The following is a 7180-nucleotide window of genomic DNA, read 5'->3' as shown; positions in this document are numbered from 1 at the left end:
AGCTCAGCAATCTTGTGTCTCACAAAATTTGATGGGTATGGAATTACCACATCAGCTTGAGCTTAAACTCGAAGCAAAAGGCGATGGTTTGCTTTATTTCAAGGATCGTATGTGGGTCCCGAAACAGGATGATCTTCGCGCCCTAGTGATGGATGAATCTCACAAGTCTCGATATTCTATCCATCCTGGTGCTGATAAGATGTACAAGGATCTTCGTACTAAGTTCTGGTGGCCTGGTATGAAGAAAGATGTTGCCTTGTATGTATCGAAATGCCTAACTTGTCTTAAAGTCAAGGCTGAACATCAACGACCTTCCGGTTTGCTTGTACAACCAGAGATACCGGTTTGGAAGTGGGAGAGCCTTGCAATGGATCTCATCACTAAATTATCGCGTACATCTAAAGGTCATGATGCTATTTGGGTTGTTATCGATCGATTAACGAAGTCAGCTCATTTTCTCCCGATTCGCGAGGATCTATCTGCTGATAAACTTGCAAAGATTTATGTTGATGAGATTGTTTCACGACATTGAACCCTTCTAGTTTGATTCAACTTTGGCTTTGTGCCTTCTAAGTTTTCAAAATCTCGTCAATGTTTGGGTCTAAATAATGTGAACATGCAAACTGGAAGAGTGAATGCCTGTACCCTGAGTTTTCTGTCTAAGGCTAGAGTGTTCGTACAAATCCGCAGTATCGGACCAGTCACTCTTACCCGGGAACTATTGGGGTGAGTGTTCACTTATAGGCGAGCCTGTCTTCAGTGATACATTCATATGACCCATTTACTTTGATTAGTCACCGTCTCATTTGTTTGCCTTAGGTAACAAACAAATGATCGCAATTTTTATGCGTTGTCATTCAGTTTTGATTACCAGATATCATTTATTTCATTTCTTCCTATGTCTTCCATTTCCTCTAGAATGTCACTTCATCACAACGATGCTCAGATATCCGAACAGGCTACTAAAGTTGCCCAGCGAATAGGCGAAGTAATCCTGAAAACTACTGAATTAGCTGTTGCCATGTCCTGTCTCCAGGATGAAACCACCCGAGAAGCATCAAAGGAAGCAGAAGCCAGGCCTTCAAAAAGGTCAAAGAAGCGTAAGACCTCAAAGAATCCTCCAGCCGTTGCACCAAATCAAGCAGGACCTGCTCAGGTGGCAACACCACCAGCCATGAAGCGATACTTGGGAACTGCTCCTTTCTGCAATCAATGCAACGGCCATCATCCGCATCAAGCACCTTGTTTCAAATGTACCCACTGCGGACGATGGGGACATGTGGTTAACATGTGTCGCTTTGTTATCCAAAACAAAGATGTTGCAGGTCCTACTGTTGCTCGAGCACCATACGAAGGAACAATCCCTTTGTGCCATCAATGTAACCTCCATCACAATGCTAGTGTCAAATGTGAAAGATGCTTCAAGTGTGGACTTGTTGGTCATTTCGCAAGAGACTGTCGTTCAGTCGCTATGTTAAACCAAACTATTCAGAACCCTTTTCAACTTCAAGCAAATCCAGCACAAGCTCGTTTTCCTCCTGGAACTTGCTACTTCTGTGACGAGACGAGTCATTTCATGGACGAATACCCAAAGTTTGTCAATGCAAATCTGACCCACGTGTGACACCTGTGTCACTGTGACCGTCAAACAAACGCCAAACCAATGAAATTTTATGTTTCATACTTGGGATTGTGAAAATATGTGTATCATTTGCACATATCAATTCTTGTTCGATTTCGGGCTTTAAATCGCTTTCTGGAAGGTTATACGTGATCTGATGCGTAAATATAGCCAGTTTAATGCAATAGACACTCCGGAACAGTGACATTGGCTTAACATACCTTAAATAACCTTTACATAACTTAGAAATAAGTTTTGGATGGTTTGGTATGCCGAAATCAAGTTTATTCGCTTACAGGGACTAATTCGACAAACTGCGAAAGTATGCCGATTTGTACTATAATGAACAATCCGGAACTTGAACATAAGTTAAACACACCTTAAATATCCTTTCCATAGCTTAGAAATAGGCTTTGAGGGGTTCGGTGTGCTAAAATAAACTTTATGCTCATTCAGGGACTAAAAGCGTCAAAAAATACACAAGTTTGCATTTTCGCGCATATCTTATGTTCTGAATATATCCGGACACCCAAAAATTTATGTTATCATTAAAATATTATATTTTAGTGATTGGCATGATAAAATTTCATTCGTCGCTCAATTTGGATCGTTTTTGCGTTCGTTACGACTTCCGTCGTAATTAACCGAACAACGCAACCGTACAACCAAACGAACCGACATCCGAGATATTTTTGAGCATGTTTTGAGTTCCCAATACTTTAACTTCATTTTAGAGCCTTGAAATGAGTTTAACGGGGCTTAAACGTGTCAAAAATGGGCCAAAATGCAAGTTTCTACGCTGCAGGGACTGAAATTGTCAATCTACCAAAGTTGGCCAGGCGGCCCGCGTAAACCCAAGCCTTATCTTACGCGGGGCGCGTGAGCCTATCAGACAGAAACATTGAATTTGGTCATTTAGCTCGTTTTTGACGGTTTTGATCAGTGGTTTTCAAAGCTAGGGGTTGGTTTGTGTGGGGAACAAGTCCCCCAATTAGTCTTTGACACTTGTATGGCTTGGATCATGCCCTCCTCTCCAAGAAACGATCCTAACGGTTTGCGAAAAACTATATATAGCCATGCTCACCTCCTCATTCTTTGCTCATTCATCCTTCTCCTCTCTACCATCTGATTTGGAAGGCTCCCTCAAGTGTTTGGAGCTTTCTAATCTCATTGGGAACTTGGTTTTTCATGTAGAAAAGATAGCAAGGACCCATTGTGAGCATTCTTTCATTCTTTTTATTGTTTTCCTAATTTAGAAGTCAAATATAGTTTGACTTTCAGCTTTGACCACGAGATGGTCAATGAGAAGTTCGTTTGAACTTCACAACGTGAGCGTAATCACGTTGGTTATAGTCCTTAGTGACTATACCCACTGATTACCACGTTGACAAGACGTAGTGACGAGTCGTAGTTTCGGTCAAAATGCGCATTTAAGCGTATTTTGCAACCAAACTACTCTTGGTATCAAAACACTTTGTTTTGATATCAAAACCTGTTTTCTAACTTAGTTAAGCATGTTTTAACATGCTTAGCTCGTCACTTTTAGTTTAGTGCTTGTTTAGAGTCGAAAGTCAAGCGGTCTAAACCACCGATTAGACTTTCGAACTCGACCCGTTTGGTCGATCATTAGGATCCGACCAAGCATGTTTAGTGACCATAGTTGTATTGGGCATAACCTTCCGAGGTTATACCTTATGGTCACCTAGTTTAAGTAGTTGTATGATAGGTAGATTATATGCCTTAGGTAAATGACCAAAATGCCCTTTTCATGCATAATTGGATTTTAAGCATATCTAACCTAAACATTTGTCTCCTAACTGATTATGCAACATAATTAAACATGTTTAGGCATATAATACTTGTCATAGGACTAGTTAGACGCCTCGAATGCGTTTTACGCGAACGACGCATTAAAGTAGCGTAAGCTACCTAAACGGGTCGTAACGGGTCGAAAGTACATAGGTTTGGTTTCCTTTTAGGATGTAGGCTTTGTTAAACCATATCACATGAGTTCCAGCACTCATTTGGTTTACAAGACCTCATTCTATCCGATCTCCCGATTAGGTCCGGTTATTTACATAGTTACCTATATAGGGTGCCGTTTGATTCCGTGATCCCTCTAGCTTTGCTTGGTTGTTGTCCAAGACTTCTAAGCACCCTTAGGTGAGTACATAGTCCCCTCTTTTACTGTCTTCAAACTGTTTTGGGGTGGAACACATGTGCCTACTTGATACTTTCATGTTTCCCATGTTTTTATATCATATAATTACTATGTTCAATAGTACACTATTAGTACATGATGTTATTACGTTTTGCTATGTATGTTCACTTAACATGCTAGCATATTGATTTCCATATATTACATTTTGTCGCATATGCTCATCCAGCATATGGACACATTGTTTTACATTTTGAACCGTTGTAACCGTTTGATCCTGTGAACCGTTGTAACCGTTTGATCCTGTGAACCGTTTGTGACTACTTGATTATGTGAAACATTGTGACTACTTGACTATGTGAACCGTTTGTAATCGCTGATTGACATGAACCGTTTGAAATCTGTTTGAACCGTTAGGTTAGGGAAGTGATTAGGTAACGGGGCGGGTGTAATGTGTTAAAAGCATGGTGGATACGCCGCTGGTACTTCCTATATATAAGTGCTTTTAATACATTATATATAGTTGCGTTATCTAGATCACTTGGGCAATGGTAAACAAAACAAAGTTGTATTACAAGGTTTTTCCATCAATATATTATACTATTCGAGTTTTTATTCCAAAAACGATTTACAAATCTGGATTTAATTAAGCAAATGTTTTGGAGTTAAGAATCATGGCTACGAGATTTTATAAACTTTAACCAATTTGATTTGAGTTGGTTAATTATGTCGCAATACTATACTTTTCAAAACAGGGTTTTTAAATAAGTATTGCAGCATGCAAACTAGCCATGAATCTGAAACTCATACAAAACCTATGTACTCGCCAGCATTTTTATGCTAACGTACTTATTTTCACATGTGTTTCAGGTACAATAGTTGATGATGCTTGATGATGATATTGGTGTACTCTCACATAGGAATGGACAAGGCCTTAGCGACTTTAAAACTTGAAAGATAATAGTTGTATTTATCTAATTTGTATCAAAACATTTAGTTCAATAATTTAATAAAACAAAACTGTTTAATCCATGGTTATGAAACAATGATTCTGTTACAACACTCCCCGACGTTTCTGCCACGTTTTGTTGTTTTACGTGGTCGGGGTGTGACAGAAAAGTTGGTATCAAAGCCAATGGTTATAGGGAATTAGGTTATTAATGATGCTTTGACCTAGACTATAACCTTCCTAGGACCCTAACGCGAGTTTACTTGCATTTAGTCATAAAACAATACCGTCACCTATCCGCTTTGAAAACTAATCATCTGTTCTAGGATGATTGATTACTAGGTTTTGAACTCTTTAAGTTCCCGTTAAAGTTTGGTCTTATAATGTGAACACGTGCAAACAGGAAGGGTGGATGCATGTACCCTGGGTCTTCTGTCTAAGGCTAGAGTGTTCGTACAAATCCGCAGTATCGGACCAGTCACTCTTACCTGGGAACTCTTGGGGTGAGTGTCCACTTATAGGCGAGCATGTCTTCGCGATACATTATATTGACCCGCTTACTTTGATTAGTCACTGCCTCATTTGTTTCCCTTTGGTAACAAACAAATGGTCACAATCTTCATGCGTTGTCATTCTCTTTTGACTATCTTTTGCTTGTTTCCTCCTATGCCTTCCATTGTCTTCAAGATGCCTCTTCATCGCAATAACACTCAAATGTCCGAACCAGGTGCTGCAGTTACCCAACAAATAGGCGTCGTACTCCAGAGGACCGTTGATTTAGCTATCACCATGACTCGCCTCAAGGATGAAACCGTATAAGGGAACTGCTCCTTGGTGCAATCAATGTAGCCGTCATCATCCGAATCAAATACCCTGTACAAGTGTACCCACGGTGGATGATTGGGACATTTGGTTAACATGTGCCGCTTTGCAATCCAAAGCAAAGCTGTTATAAACCATGCTGTTGTTCAAACCTTCAAATCCTGCTTCATATGTCGCCTTGGCATATCTAGCGCCTCAACCTCATGAACTTTCTACCTTGTGTATTGACTTAAGCACGCCTAGTGCAAGGTGTCGGAACACCTCTCGTTACACAAAATTCCAAATTCCAAATTCCAAAATAGGATCTTTCTATCTTCATAATTAGATCCTTATGGATGATTATCAATCAAATCGGAGACCTAAATTGAATTATTCGTATGCCTTAATACGTATATTACGATTCAATAAGCATAAAATTCGAATTCCTATTATGATCTTTCTATCTCCATAGTTAGATTCTTATGATTAAAGTGCCAAATGAAATCCACGGATTGGATTCCTGGTGTGCTTTAAATATTCGTGTCCAAAGATAAAAAATTAAAGGTCAAGTTAATCAATTATGTGATTATGTGCTTACGTGTTCCCTTTTATGTTTTGTATGATCCAAAATTTTGTTATCCAAATCCTGGTAGAATCTTGTCTTCGTATAAGGGATTCATAGTAGGATATCCAAAGGTACTATCTTAAATCCTTAATGGACATCTACGTTGTAGTTAAGTCCGTTGGGTTATAAAGTACTATTCCATAATTAGACCCCTTGAGTGGTCTAGTTAAACAGATTTATCCAAAAATCTGGTTAGGAATACCATGTGATGATATAGCTGAAAAGACTCCTTGGTGGTCTAATTAAAGAGACCATTTGTCGATCTAATTAAAAGGACCCTATGGTAGTCTAGCCACACTCATCACAGGTATGATCTTCTTCCCCTACACATTATGAAATGAACTATGCGGACTGTGCAAGGAATTACGTAATTATGGAGGCCTACATAATTATGGAATTTAGTGCACAGAAACCACAGCGAGTTTTGTCATGTATCTAGAGTGAACCCTGTTCATTTCCAATTCTGATGAAGCATCCATTGAAGAAAAATGAACTAGCTATTCATTTTTCACTTCTGAAAGAATATCCGTTGATGGAAATGAATATCCGCTTGTTTAATCCTTCATTTCCGTTCTGATGAAGAATCCGTTGAGGAAAATGGATCATCCATTCATTTTCGCTTCTGAAGAATATCCGTTGATGGAAATGAATATCCGTTTGTCTAATCCTTCATTTCCGTTCTGATGAAGAATCCGTTGAGGAAAATGGATCATCCATTCATTTTCGCTTCTGAAGAATATCCGTTGATGGAAATGAATATCCGTTTTTTTAATCCTTCATTTTCGTTCTGATGAAGAATCCGTTGAGGAAAATGGATCATCCATTCATTTTTGCTTCTGAAGAATATCCGTTGATGGAAATGAATATCCGTTTGTTTAATCCTTCATTTCCGTTCTGATGAAGAATCCGTTGAGGAAAATGGATCATCCATTCATTTTCGCTTCTGAAGAATATCCGTTGATGGAAATGAATATCCGTTTTTTTAATCCTTCATTTCCGTTCTGATGAAGAATCCATTGAGGAAAA

Source organism: Helianthus annuus, chromosome 7 (genome assembly GCF_002127325.2).
Source record: "Helianthus annuus cultivar XRQ/B chromosome 7, HanXRQr2.0-SUNRISE, whole genome shotgun sequence".
NCBI classification, from domain to species: domain Eukaryota; kingdom Viridiplantae; phylum Streptophyta; class Magnoliopsida; order Asterales; family Asteraceae; genus Helianthus; species Helianthus annuus.
Note: the sequence above shows the minus strand (reverse complement) of the source record.